Source organism: Tupaia chinensis, unplaced genomic scaffold (assembly GCF_000334495.1).
Source record: "Tupaia chinensis unplaced genomic scaffold, TupChi_1.0 Scaffold000688_1, whole genome shotgun sequence".
In the NCBI taxonomy this organism is placed as follows: Eukaryota; Metazoa; Chordata; class Mammalia; order Scandentia; family Tupaiidae; genus Tupaia; species Tupaia belangeri.
The window spans coordinates 3,266,910-3,280,666 of record NW_006160211.1 but is presented as its reverse complement, the minus strand read 5'-3'; the positions used below and the strand labels follow the sequence as shown (position 1 = coordinate 3,280,666).

Sequence of the window (13,757 nt, the reverse complement as noted above, 5' to 3'; positions counted from 1 at the left end):
TAAACAAAAAACCCCCCCCCCCCCAAAAAAAAAAAAAAAAAAAAAAAAGCATGTTCTAGTCCTATGACTAGGTTAATTTTTTTTTTTTAAATTAGTCCAAGTATGATATTAAAAGCAAAGCTCAGGGCATGTCTTGCTGTGCCGCAGAGGTTAAGAGCAGCTGTTGTGCCCTTGCTTGAGCTGGCAATGGTTCATCCCTTTTCTTTTCTCTCCCAGTGCTTCTGAGACCCTTCCATCCTTACTCTCCTCTCAGTCTGGCCTCATGGCCACAGAGAAGGGGGTAAGGCGAAGGCCAGCCAGTACAGCTCTCCACTCCCATCCTGGATAACTCCCTCACCAATATATCCCCTTCCTGCTCAGGTTGGCCACTGGTCTGCCCATTCTCTTTAGTCCCCCAGAATCTCAGCCCCTCATGCCCCAAACTCATCTCATGCTCTTTCCTTGAAACTTCATATTTCTATCCTTCTTATGCTAAAGCCTTATCAACCCATGTGGGCATCCCTGTGTTGGCTGAAACCATGCGACCTGTTATAGGTTAAATTGCATCCCCCTCCAAATTCATACATTGAAGACATAACTCTCGTTACCCCAGAATGTGACCTTACTTGGAAATACAGGTAATTATGAAGGTAAAGATGAGGTTACAGGTGTGCTCACACAAGCAGTAGGACACCCTGGGTGAGGCTGGGACTGTATGGGGGGCCTGAGTTTGGTTTCAAACCAATCTAAACAGTCTGGGCTTTGTAGCACACACCTGCAATCCTGCCTAACCGGGAGGCCGGAACAGAGGAGACACAACAGGGCAAGCCCCTGTCAGAAGTCTTGTTCTCTCGTTACTGAAAAAAGGGGTGTGTGGAATCTGGACACAAATAGACACGAACCCAGGATAATTCTATGTTTAAAGACAAGGGAGAAGGTGGCCGTCTATAAGCCAGGATAGGACAGGAAAGAGTCCTGGAGCAGACCCTTCCTGCATGGTCCTTAGGAAGAACCAAATCTGTCCTGGCTTTGAACTTCTAGCTTCCAGAACTGTGTGACAAAATTTCTGTTTAAGCCTTTCAGTATGTGGTATGTTGTTATGACAGCTCAAGAAAACTGATGTGGAACCCTCCAAATCCATATTCTTTAAACATTTACTGATGTTTAAAGAAGTCAATGCCAGCTCCCACCAAAACAGCTCCCACAGAACTCATTCACTCCCCTTATAACATAAGAAACTTGAGACTCAGCGTGAGGAATTTTTTCTTTAATTGCTAGAAGGTGCATGTACTTTCCAGAGAGAGATAGAGAGACAAAGAGAGGGAGAGGGCAGACAAGGAGGAGAAAGCACCTCCTGGGTGGGACGTGGGACATGCTGCAATCCCTTTTCCTCCATTGCTCCGTCCTGTCAGGATTTGGGGTGTTCATGCACATATCACCAGTGTTTTTGGGATCAGGATAGCCCTTAACCTGGGTTAGCCCAGGATTTTTTTTTTTTCTTTCTGTTTCTTGTAAAGATGAACACCTCCTGGATTCTGCCTAGATGCCTAGTTTCTAATTCAGCTCTTCCCAACCCAGATGAACTGTATCAGGGTCCCTCTACACCGGGCCTTTAGACCTCAGATTAATTTACATTAAATCTACTTTTCTACTTTTCCTCTGACTCAGAGATAAAAGTATTTGTAGTGCCTTTTTTTTTTTCTTTCTTTCTTTCTTTTTTTTTTTTTTTTTAAATAGAATTATGTTTCTCAGTATTGCCTTGGCATCAAAATAAGCTTTGGTATTTCATAAAGATACCAATGCTTGAGTCTCTTTTCTTGTCTTTTGCTCATAGATTGTTTGAATTTTGAGAATTCTTTAGAGTTGGAGGATTAGGTGCCCCCAGAGTTTCAAGTCAATGAATGTGACGTGGGGGCCTAGCCTCAGCATTTATTAAAAGAGCCCTCCCCTAGGGCTCATCATGCAGCTGGTGTTGGTAGCTGCTGGAGAGTCAAATGTGTGGCCCTTTGTCTTTCTCCGCCTAAATGAAAGAGAGTAAATTGAACATGAAGGAGACAGTGCTGTCATCGTTGCTTTATCCCAGATCACTTTTCTTATTAATACAAAAAGAAAGGATAATCCTCAGCAAATCTCAAAAGACTTACGTCTTTCCAGAAGAGAACAGGGAAATTGGTGGGTCTGTTGTTGGACAGAAAGTAGGAAACTCAGTGTCTAAGGTAAGAAATGGACATGGACAGTGAAAAGGGCACTGGCATGACAGGTCAGTGAGAAATATCAGAGGTAGCCAGGGCACTAACCAGAATCAAGACATGTCACCAGACAGAAATCCCAAACCCTGAATGGAATCCTAATATATATGTATTTTTTTCTTTTTCTTCCTTCCTTCCTTTTTTTTTTTTTTTTTTTTTTTAGGGAGAGAGAGATTTTTATTCGATGGCACATGTGCTCTGGAGAGACGGAGAGATAGAAAATGAGAATCACCCCACCATGGGGGCATGATCATGCTGCAATCCCTTCTCCATTCTCCTCTTGGGATCTTGGGCACGCATGCACATGCACCCAGTGTGTGTTTTAAGTCACTGAGTCTAGGACTTGAACCATAGTCAACTAGGTGGGAGTCCAGTGACATAACCATTATGCCATTTGCTGGTCCCAGATTCCTAATATTTGACTCTACCTCCAGCGCCATCATTCCTCCCAGAGTTGGAGGACAAGGTGCCCCCATAGCCAGTAGTTGGTGTCAATCACGTAGACAGCAGTTATCATGTATCCTTCGCTGCCAGCTCTGTCTCCACCCCCTCCTATCCTCTTAAGATCCAGTTTTGGTCAAGAAATGTGAACCATGGATTCTGTTTGGTTTGTGTGTAGGTTGGATGAGGGAGGACTAGGAGAGGAATAATGCATGACATGATGCAGTGATGATAAGGCAGTTCTTACAGAGATATGGGGTTAAAATGATTCTTTTGATTTTTTTAAATTAAACATTTTACTTTGAGATAATTATAGATTGCATTCTTTAGTAAGAGATAATACAGAGTGATACTGTGTGCCCTCCTACCAGTTTCCTCAGTGGTTGCATCTTGCAAAACTGTAGTACAAGATCACAGTCAGGATGGTGACATTGATAGCCAACGTACAGAACATTTCCCTCACCACCAGGACCCCTCCGGCTGCTCTTTGATAACCACACTCACTTTCCCTCCACACCTCCCTTCTGGAAATCCTTGGCAATGACTAATCTGTTCCCCATTTCTAAAATGTTGTCATTTCAAGAATGCTCGCCAGAAAGGCAGAGAGACAGAAACCGAGAAATCACCCCTCAGGGGGGATGGCCATGCCGTAATCCCTTCTCCTTCATTCTCCTCTAGGGATCTTGGGCACGCATGCACATGCACCTGGTGTGAATTTAAGCCACCGGGTCTGGGACTCAAACTGCGGTCGACTGCATGGGAGTTCAGCAACATAGCCATTACGCCAACTACTGGCCCCTCAATTGTTCCTTTTTATCGCGGAATAGTATTCTGTGGTATGGATGTACCACAGTTTGTTTAATCATTCATTCACTGATGGACATTTGAGTTGTTTCCTTTTTTTTTTTTTTTGAACAATTACAAATAAAGCTGATACAAACATTTATATACTGGTTATTGTTTAATTAATTCTCCTTTTCTTGGTGATAAATGCCCAGTACTGCTGTAATTGTTGGGTTATATGACTTTTGGATGTTTTGTTTTTAAAGTAAAGGTCAACCCATTTTCCAGAGTGGCCATAACATTTTATATTCCCACCAATAATGTAAAATTAATTCTGTTTTTCCACATCCTCTCTAGCATTTGTTGTTGTGAGCATTTTCTATTTTAGCCATTTTTATAGATATGTAACATATGGTTTACAGTTACATTTCCCTCATGGCTAGTGATCTTGAAGATCTTTTCATGTACTAACTGGCCATCTATATATTTTCTTTGGTGAAATGAATGAAATGTCTTTTCATGGTTTTTATCCATAGATTGTTTGCTTTTCTACTATTGAGTTTTGAGATTTCTCTATACATTCTAGACACTAAGTTTTCTTAGGTAAGTGATTTATGAAATGCTGACTTGTGACTTGTCTTTCATTCCTCTTTCTAGGGATTTTATAGATCACAAGTTTTAATTTTGATGATGTTCAAGTTATCTTTTTTCTTTTGTGGGTCTTGATTTTGGTGTCAACGCTAAGGAATCTTTGCCTAGCTCTAGATCCCAAAGATTTCCTCCTTTTTTTTTTTTTTTTTCCCCCTAAAGGTTTATAGTTTCATGTTCAGGTGCATGACCCATTTAGAATTATTTTTTTTATAAGGTGGGAAGTTTCTAACGTAGTTTCCTGTCTATAGGTGTGAAGTTGCCTCAGCACCATTTGTTGAAAAGGCTGTCTTCCTCATAGAGCTGCTTCATCTCGGTAAAGATCAGTCTGGGTGTGAGTCTCTTTCTAGGTTCTCTGCTCTGTCTCGTTGACCTGTGTGTCTCTCCCTCCACCATACCATGCAGTCATTACTGTGGCTATACAGTAAGTCTTGCAATCAGGTTGACTGAGTCTCTCCACTTCATTCTTCTTTTTAAAAATCATTGTAGCTTTACTAGTTCTCTGTCTTTGTGTATGAATTTTAAAATACTCTTGCCTCTCTATATAAGAATATCTTGTTGGCTTTTATTTTAATCTGTCATTTGGTTTTTAATTATCTTAAGTCTTCTGATGGCATAATTTACGAATCTATGCCGATGGTATATCTCCATTACTTTAATCCTTCTAATAGGTTGGCGTAAACACCTTACCAATCACACACATACAGTAGTTCTTCAGTTTCTCTGTGGTTTTGAACAGTTGCCTAACAATCCTGAAATATAATTTAGACTGACTTAGATAATAGAATTCAAAGGTATAATTTGACATGTTACTAAATCTTGTCACTGACTTTTAAAAGTGTCTGCCCTTACAAATCATTTATAAATATGTAAAGTGTTACATATTCTTTATTTGATAGTATACATAAACCACACTAAAGTGTCTTTCAATAAGTAAAAGGCAGTGTTTTGGATACAGGGAATTCTAATTAAAATGGTAGATTTATGACCAAATATAAAGTAGACATCACTACCTTATCTTAAGTTTTTGCCTTAACAGGTTAATAAACACAAATTAAAACGCAGATGAGTCTGCTTAGTTTTGAGAACTGAAGGGATTTTGCCAGCATTTATATACTCATATAACCAGTTACATATAAGCCTAAATAAAACCAGTCTCCAGTAGGCTTTGAGATGGCGTTCCAACCATCTTTGTAGAAATATGAGCATCGCTAATGAATTACCAGTTATATCTTTAGAAAGGGCAAATAGTGATAGCACTTACTGAACTGAAACTACTATCAAAATTAAAAAAAACCCAACAATATTAATTTAACCACAAGCCACTTAAATCAGGATTGTCCAACAAAAATATCCTGTCAGCCATTTATGATCTGAGCTCTGGTGTAGGAGATCAATGAAAATACGGTACACATAAAAACAGTGAGACATTTCTGTTTTGTCATAAATAAGGCACTGGCCACCTATTACTCACTAGTAGCTTTTTAAAGATAAGCTATCAACTCTGTTCTTTCTGACTTCTTTTTAATGCCAGCAAAGATCATTTTTGTTCCAGGGATGTACTTCTTGGGATTCTCCAGATACCCCACCAGTGTATCCTCTCCCCAGCTGATGCCTTTGTTCTTGTTGGCATCTGTGTAAGAGAATCCAGGGGCCTGACCTGTCTTCCACCCAAATAGACCATGCAGATTTGGGCCAGTCTTGTGCTTGCCTCCCTTTTCCACAGTGTGGCACTGGGCACACTTCTGAACAAAATCTTCTTGCCTTTCTCAACATCACCCATTTTTAATTCTCCCTTTTATCACTTGGGAATATAGAGTAACCACTCAGAAGTCAGATGACCCACTCTCTAAGTCCAAGGACACGCCGGTCTCCTTGTTGGCATTTTGATAGGAATTGTTTTAAACTCCACTTGGCAGTGGTGTATAGTTCTTTACATATATGGTTAAATTCTGTTTGCTTTATTTTAAAAGTTTGTTTGTTTAATTCTTTCTTTATTTTGACAGAGAGAGAAGTGCCCTTGACAGGGTCTCACCACATTGCCATCAGTCTTTCAGCCAACCAGGATCACAGGCACCCATGGCATGTCCACCCAGGATCTGAATCCCAGGGCCTCCCCATGTGGCTCCAGTATCATACAGTGGTGCCCTAGCACTTGTACCACCAAATTGGACCTGTTTGCTAATATTTAGAAAACATTTTTGCAGCTAAAATCATGACAGATTAAGGTTTCTAACTCGACCTTTGGGGACATATTTTTTCCCAAGATGAGGGGTGGACCATGAGGAACCTCAGTGGTGGCCGATGGTGACAGTCATGGTGGTGGCCTTTTTAGGTACCTCTTTTTATTCTCCTTCCTCCTTACTTTCCTTCCACCCCCACTCTCCTCTAGAATCCAGTTGGGGTCAGAAGAGACAAACCACAGACATTGTGAGCTGTGTCTGGTGGAGGTGGAGGTGTTGGGTAAGAGGGGAAGTGGAGGGTGGGGAACAGTGTGATAGAGACTAGTAGATGATGATGAGATGGTGATAAGGCAGTTATTGCTGAGATCTGGAGTCAAAAACACTTTTTAAAAAGATCTTTCCTGGGACCAGCAGTTAGCGTAATGGTTATGTCACTGGACTCCCATGTAGTCAACTGCGGTTTGAGTCCCAGACTCAGTGGCTTAAACTCACACTGGGCACGTGTGCGTGCGTGCCCAAGATCCCGAGAGGAGAATGGAGGACAAGAGATTGTGGTGTGGCCATCCTCCCTGGGGGGGTGATTTCTTGCTTTCTGTCTCTCTGTCTCTCTCTGTCTTTCTGGAGAGCGCATGCACCCTATAGAAAAAAAAAATCTTTCCCACATATACAAACACAATGCAGGAAATGTTTTAACAGGAAATGAAACATGGAAGAAGTACTGAGAACAAAGGCTTTGTTTTCTACATTTTTCCCTCTTTAATTAAGCCTCCAAAAAGTAGCCCATAAATTTAAGATCCTGAGGACCACCTATCCCTGATCCTTGTTTCCCGTGTTGGTTCTACTAATCTGACCAGCAAAGCAAAGGTTCTCTTTTACTGCTGTCGTCCCATGGGAATGTTCCTTGGCCCCGAGGTAATACACATCATTTTGGGTAAAATGTGTGAGCTCACTACACAGTGCCTTCATAATTATGTGTGAATATTAGCTAATGGTTAAAAAGTTCTATGCATAATGGGTTCAGCTGGAGTAACTCTACTAATACAAAAATGTTGCTTCTTGATCTTCTTTATTATTTATTGCCAAGTCACAAAATAAAGAAGGAATGAAATCTATTGTATGTGAGAGCCAATCCAAACTTTACAATCCTGTTCCAGTTTATTGTTTCCATAACCAAATGGAAACACAGTATGAGTTTATCCTCTTAAAATTCATTGTGATAACTGTATAAGCTTGCCTCTAAAACACACTAAGTGATTAATAAGAATGTTCTTAAATTCTCATGGTTGTGTCATGCTTGTTTAATAAACATACCAACCTAACTCTAAACACAAGTGAAGACAGCTAAGAAGATTTGGGTCATAAAGACACAGCCCCTCAGCAAGGCCATTTTTGTTGTTGTTATCTTATTCAGGGTTTTTGATTTTTAGTCCTTCTTTCTCAAGTGGAGTGTGCAATTATAGACCTGATTTTGGGAGGCCTAAAGCCTATATAACTTTGGGCCCTTAGTTAAGAAAAAGTAGAAGAGGGACCACCAGCAGTTAGCGTAATGGCTATGTCACTGGACTCCCACGTAGTCGACCGTGGTTCGAGTCCTGGACCCGGTGGCTTAAAACTCACGCTGGGTGCGTGTGCGTGCGTGCCCAAGATCCCGAGAGGAGAATGGAGGAGAAGGGATTGCAGCGTGGCCATCCCCCCTGGGGGGTGATCTCTTGCTTTCTGTCTCTCTGTCTCTCTCTGTCTGTCTTGCGAGCACTCGCACCCTATAGCAAAAAGACCTCTCCAAAAAAAAAGAAAGAAAGAAAAAGTAGCTACAGAGCTTTGAAAGGTAACTAGGTGAGCAAGGGGTTCTGAAACTTTATCTTTGTTAGAGTCACAGAAAATCCATCTCTGATACATGAAAAGCAGATCGTGTGTTCCAGGTGGTGTCCTAAAAATTTGCTGATATGGGGACCAGCAGTTGGCATAATGGCTGTGTCGCTGGACTCCCATGTAGTCAACCACGGTTTGAGTCCCGAACCCGGTGGCTTAACTCATGCCGGGCGCATGTGCATGCGTGCCCAAGATCCTGAGAGGAGAATGAAGGAGGAGGGATTGCGGCATGGCCATCCCCCCCAGGGGGCGATTTCTCACTTTCTGTCTCTGTCTTTCTGGTGAGTGCACGTGCCCTATAGCAAAAACCTCTCCAAAACGAAACAAAACAAAACAAAATTTGCTGATATGAGTAATTTTTCTGCAACAGTCATTAGATGTATCTTACATCATCAGGTAAATATCTTCCTTCCCCTCTCTCTTTTAGCTACTGTTAATTTGTGTATAGGTCTATCTTTTAAAACCAACCATGAATATACCAAGAGTTTTTATATTCTGACTATTTTGTTACAAATATCCTGAGCCAAATAGACTTTTCTTTATTTTCTCTGTTCTTTATAATCTATAATTTTATTTTTATTATTACATTTTTTGATTTACATTTAATCAGTTTACATCTTGACAGCATACAAAATTGTTTTTCCCAGCATGAATGTCTTATTTTGTAGGTTTTTGCCAGGGTATGTGTGTGTGCTTGCCAGAGAAAGACAGAGACAGAGAGAGAGAAAATGAGAAATTACCTCTCCCCACTCCTGTAAAGTGGATGGCCATGCTGCAATCCCTTCTTCTCCATTCTCCTCTTAGGATTTTGGGCATGCACGCACATGAGCTTGGCATGATTTCCAAGCAACTGGGTCTGAGACTGAACCACAGTAAGCCATGTCGGATCCGGTACCTTAACCACTATGCCACCTGTTGGCCGTGTAAACTATCATTCTTTTTCGAAATCATGATAGAGAGCATGTGTGTGCATGCACATTAGAGAGAACAGCACCCGTAGCACAGTCTTGCCATGCTGTGGTCCCCTTCCCCTGGCCTGCCAGCTCATCAGGATCTTGGACATGTGTGCCCACCCAGCATGAATCAGGTTGACCGGGCTAAGGATTTCAACCTACAGCTGGCCTTCTGGCTTTTAGTACAGCAGTTTAGTACATTACTGAGTGCACTACAGATGTTGGGCCTATAATCATTTTTATTACAAAATATTTAATAATTTTATAGCTATGCTAATAAAAGTAGAGGCAAAGAATAATTGAAGAAAATTTGTGATGAACTCAATAATCACAACCACCTTATTAGACAAATGCACAAATTATTATTAGCATTTTTAAAAATTTTCCCCAGCATTGAGTCAGCAGGTGTTATGGTAGTTAAAGTGCTGGATTCCCACATAGCCAACAGGGGTTCAAGTCCTGGACCTGGTAACTTGAAAATCACGCTGGGTGCATATGCGTGTATGCTCAAAATCCCAAAAGGAGGATAGAGGAGAAGGGACTGTGGTGTGTCCATTCTCCCCGGGGGGTGATTTCTCACTTTCTCTGTCTCTCCCCAGCAAGCATATGTGCCCTATGGCAAAAGCCTAAAAAACAAATTAAATTAAGTTAAATTTTAAAAATTGACTTAGCACAATTAACTGAGGTATAATTGGCATACAAGAATCTGCACATAATCAATGTATATAATTTGGTGAGTTTGGACAAAGATACACCCTTGTGTTACCAGCACTATAATGCAAGTAGTGAACCCACTTTAATCTACTATAAACTCTTGAATGATTTGCTCACCGTCCCAGCAGTGGGCAGCAGAGCCTGGAGCAGAGTCATTATCTAAAAGTTAATCAGTTTGAAGGCAGATCTGGCTCTTTGTACAAACTGCTTGATTTCTCTAAACTCTGTGTTTTCATCTGAAAAATAGGGATAATAACGGGACTTGCTCATAGGGCTGCTGGGAGTGTTAGACAAGGTTGGGTTCTGGGATGGGAGGCAGGTTTGTTTGGATGATTGCTCCCTGAGCCGTGTATGAGACACTAAACTCTCATTTTCACATTACTGAGGGATGCACATGATGCTCTGGACAATGTAATGCTGACATTTTTTTGGTCATTTAGGTACATTAGCTTGAATTTCAGCTGTTATCTTGTTCAGACCATTTCCTGTTTTCACATTCCTACAGTTGAGGATATGCCAGACTATAACGCCAACAGACACTTTCTCTCAGGAAGCTTAGCTTTTGCATTGCACAAACTTTTCTAGAATTGTGAAAATTCTGCCCGAATTGCTCTACATGTGGAATGTAATAGTTTTCCCTGAAAGAAGGTGGTGTCCATCTCTCACTTGTATATATATGCGTGTGTATATATATATATACATATATATAGATAGATAGATATAAATATAGATATAGATATAGATATATTTTAATTTTTGCTATAGGGCATGTGTGCGTAATGGCTATGTCGCTGTACTCCCATGTAGTCAACTGTGGTTCAAGTCCTGGACCTGGTTTGTATAAACTCACACTTGGCGCATGTGCGTTTATGCCCAAGAGGAGAATGGAGGAGAGAAGGGATTGCGGTGTAGCCATCCCCGGGGTGGGGGGGGGGGGGTGATTTCTCTCTTTCTGTCTCTCTGTCTCTCTTGTGAGTGCACACACTCTATAGCAAAAAAACTTCTCTGAAAGAAAATATTGCAGTTGATTGGCAGCGTGAGAATGCAGGTTTCTGGCATTTACACTGCAGAGACCAAGATTTAAAACTTGAAAATTTCCCCAAATACAGAAGGGTTTTCACAAGTTTAGAGTAGCTTTACACCATGATGGGTGGTTGTCATGTTTTCTAATGAGCAAATATACATCTTAGCCTTGTTATATTGAAAGAGGTAAAATGTTCATTTTTAGGAAAATGGTAGGTCAAAAGTGGTTGAATGTCACCGTTTCCTTGTGGTTCAACCTTATAGAAAGGGGGTTCCACTCAAAGAGCAGGAAAAGAAGAGCACCTGAATGATGGATCAGGAAGAGCCCAGAAAAGCTGAGAAATGCTTCGAGCCATCACCAACCGGATGTGACACTGAGTCTTTAAGTCCGTTTATTACCGCAGATTCCCTTGCTGCTCTATGAGAATCTGTGGAACTGCCGCGAATGGTCGATGTGTGGCTCAGTAGTGAACACTGCAGGGGAGTAGCCTGTGGGAAATTGTCTTCTTTAGTTGATTTTATAACTTCTTATTTACATTGGATTGTTGTACATCTTGATGGGCATAATATGGATCTCCAAAGCAAGCATGCAGTTTGCGATCATCAAATCAAGGGGAACATCATATGCATCGTTTTAAACAAAGAACATCACATTAGCATGTGTGCTGTTAATCTTTGCCCTTCTAGCTTTTTTTCGTCTTCCTGTTTCTTTTCTCTTTATACATACATACGTGTGTGTGTGTGTGTGTGTGTATCTTAAATATAAGATTTGCAATGTGTATTTTTTTTTTAATTCAGTTGTGGTATGCCTGTGGGAGATTTGAAGGGACGGGCTGTGAAATCTCAAGACAGGAAGCTTCAGGCTGTTAGGTGTCAGCAAAACTTGTCCAAACACAGTCGAACCGCAACCTTGTTTGTGCCCTGCCCTGAGGGCAGGAGGGTGGGTAGCGCTATATTTTTTAACAACTCTAAGTGTTTGTGGTTAAATACTCATCCTTAATTCAAAACAAGCATCCCTGCAATGGATGCTAAATAGCACCTAAAAGTGGTGCTGTGGGAGAATATTCAGTAAGGAAAGCGAGTCAGGAAGCGGTAGCCTAATGGTTAGAGTATAGACCCCGGTATCAAAGCATTTCGTTTGAGACCGGGTCTGTCATTTACCAGCCAAGCTGGGGTGGACAAAGTTCTTACATGGAAGATTAAAAGCGCTATTATAGGTAAAGCGCATCGAAGAGTTTCGGGAACATAAGCACTGCTCTGCTTCCACTCTTACTACAATCATTGCCATGGACTGAACGTGTTCCCACCAAATTCGTATGTTGAAATCCTATCCCCTGTGTGATAGTATTAGGAAGTGAGATCTTGGGAGGTTAGGTCTTAGAGAGCTAATTAGATCATGAGGATGGAGCCCCCTGAGTGAGATTAGTGGCCCTATGAGACAGAGACGCCCTTGCATCTTGTCTTCTCCACCACGTGAGAAAACAAGCAGAAGACGACCATCTGCAAACCAGAAGCAGCCCCTCCCTAGATACTAGGTCTGCCAGCACCTTGACCCCAGAACTGTGTGACATAAATGATGTTAAAACCACCCCAGTGTATGGTATATTTGTTATAGCAATGGCTAAGACAATTGTATTCTGAAGGAAACCAATAGTTTAAAAACATAATCTACCCTAATAATCATGTGCGTTTGTTTTTTGCTCTCTCTCAAAATCCCACTAATGTGACAGTAAAGGAATTTAAAATAGAAAATCTTGTTGATTCTGAGGACCCAAGCACGTGGCGGAAGCGTTGTGCCACACCGCAGCCCACCGCAACCTCTGCTCTGGGTGGCCACCGCGTCGGGAGCCTCCAGGTGCCCTTGTGCACCAGGCCTGCGGCCGCCGGATCCACAGCCCACAGCTTGTGGATCTCGGCCCTGCCCAGCCCGCGTCCCAGGAGGAGCCCGAGCCCAGCCCCTCGGAGGAGAGTTAGGAGGAAGAGGGGAAGGAGGACAATGAAGATGACGAGAAAGAAAAGTCTCATGGGGAAGGCAAGACGGAAAAGAAAAAAGTAGAAAGGTTGACAATGCGGATCTCTTCCTTAGGAAGAGAGCCATTTACAATTGCTCAAGGAAAAGGGCAGAAACTTTGTGAGATTGAAAGGATGCATTTCTTTGTAAGAAGAAAATAGATGAATTTAGAAATCTGCACAAACTGTTGTACAACAGACCAGGCAGAGAATCGTCATTTAAGAAGAACGTGGGCCAGTTCAGTGGCTTCCCGTTTGAAAAAGGAAGTATCCAATATAAAAAGAAGGAAAAAATTAGCAGTGCCGTGTTACAGAGCATCTGTGAGGGTCTTGATTTGGAGTGATCAGGTGTACATAGTAAGCCAGTGAAGAGGATCTTAATTTCTTAATGCATCCACTTCTGGCAAACCATTGCCAAAATCTAACAAATCCTCTAGCAAAGGCAGTAAAAGAAATGGAACAGTTCTGGACTGGCAAGGCAGGCTAAGGGAACCAAATATCCTGAAATATTGTCAGATGAATTTAGTAGAGATGGAGACCAAAAGAAAAACAAGGAAGAGTCTTCAGAGGATGAAGATAAAGAAAGCCAAGAGGAGCCACCAGAAAAGACATTTAAAAGATAACAAACAAACAAACAAACTAGGAGCCAGCAGGTGGTGTGGTGATTAAGGCACTGGACAGTCCCACATGGCCAACCAGGGTTTGAGTCCTGGACCTGGTGGATTGCTTTCTCACTTCCCCATTCTCTCTGTATCTCTCTCTCTGGTCAAACTGAAATGGATGAATGCATAAATAAATAAAATAAAATAAATAATTCTTTAAAAAAGATAGAAACCTGGGAACCAGCAGTTAGTGTAATGGCTATGTCACTGGACTCCCACATAGTCGACCACAGTTCGCGTCCC

The 13,757-nt window shown here is 41.6% G+C and overlaps 1 pseudogene; it reads left to right on the top strand.

Moving 5' to 3' along the window:
• The first annotated feature begins 2,003 nt into the window (after positions 1 to 2,003).
• The window catches only part of LOC102479239 (protein DEK-like), a 12,282-nt pseudogene continuing 528 nt past the window's right edge, over positions 2,004 to 13,757 (top strand).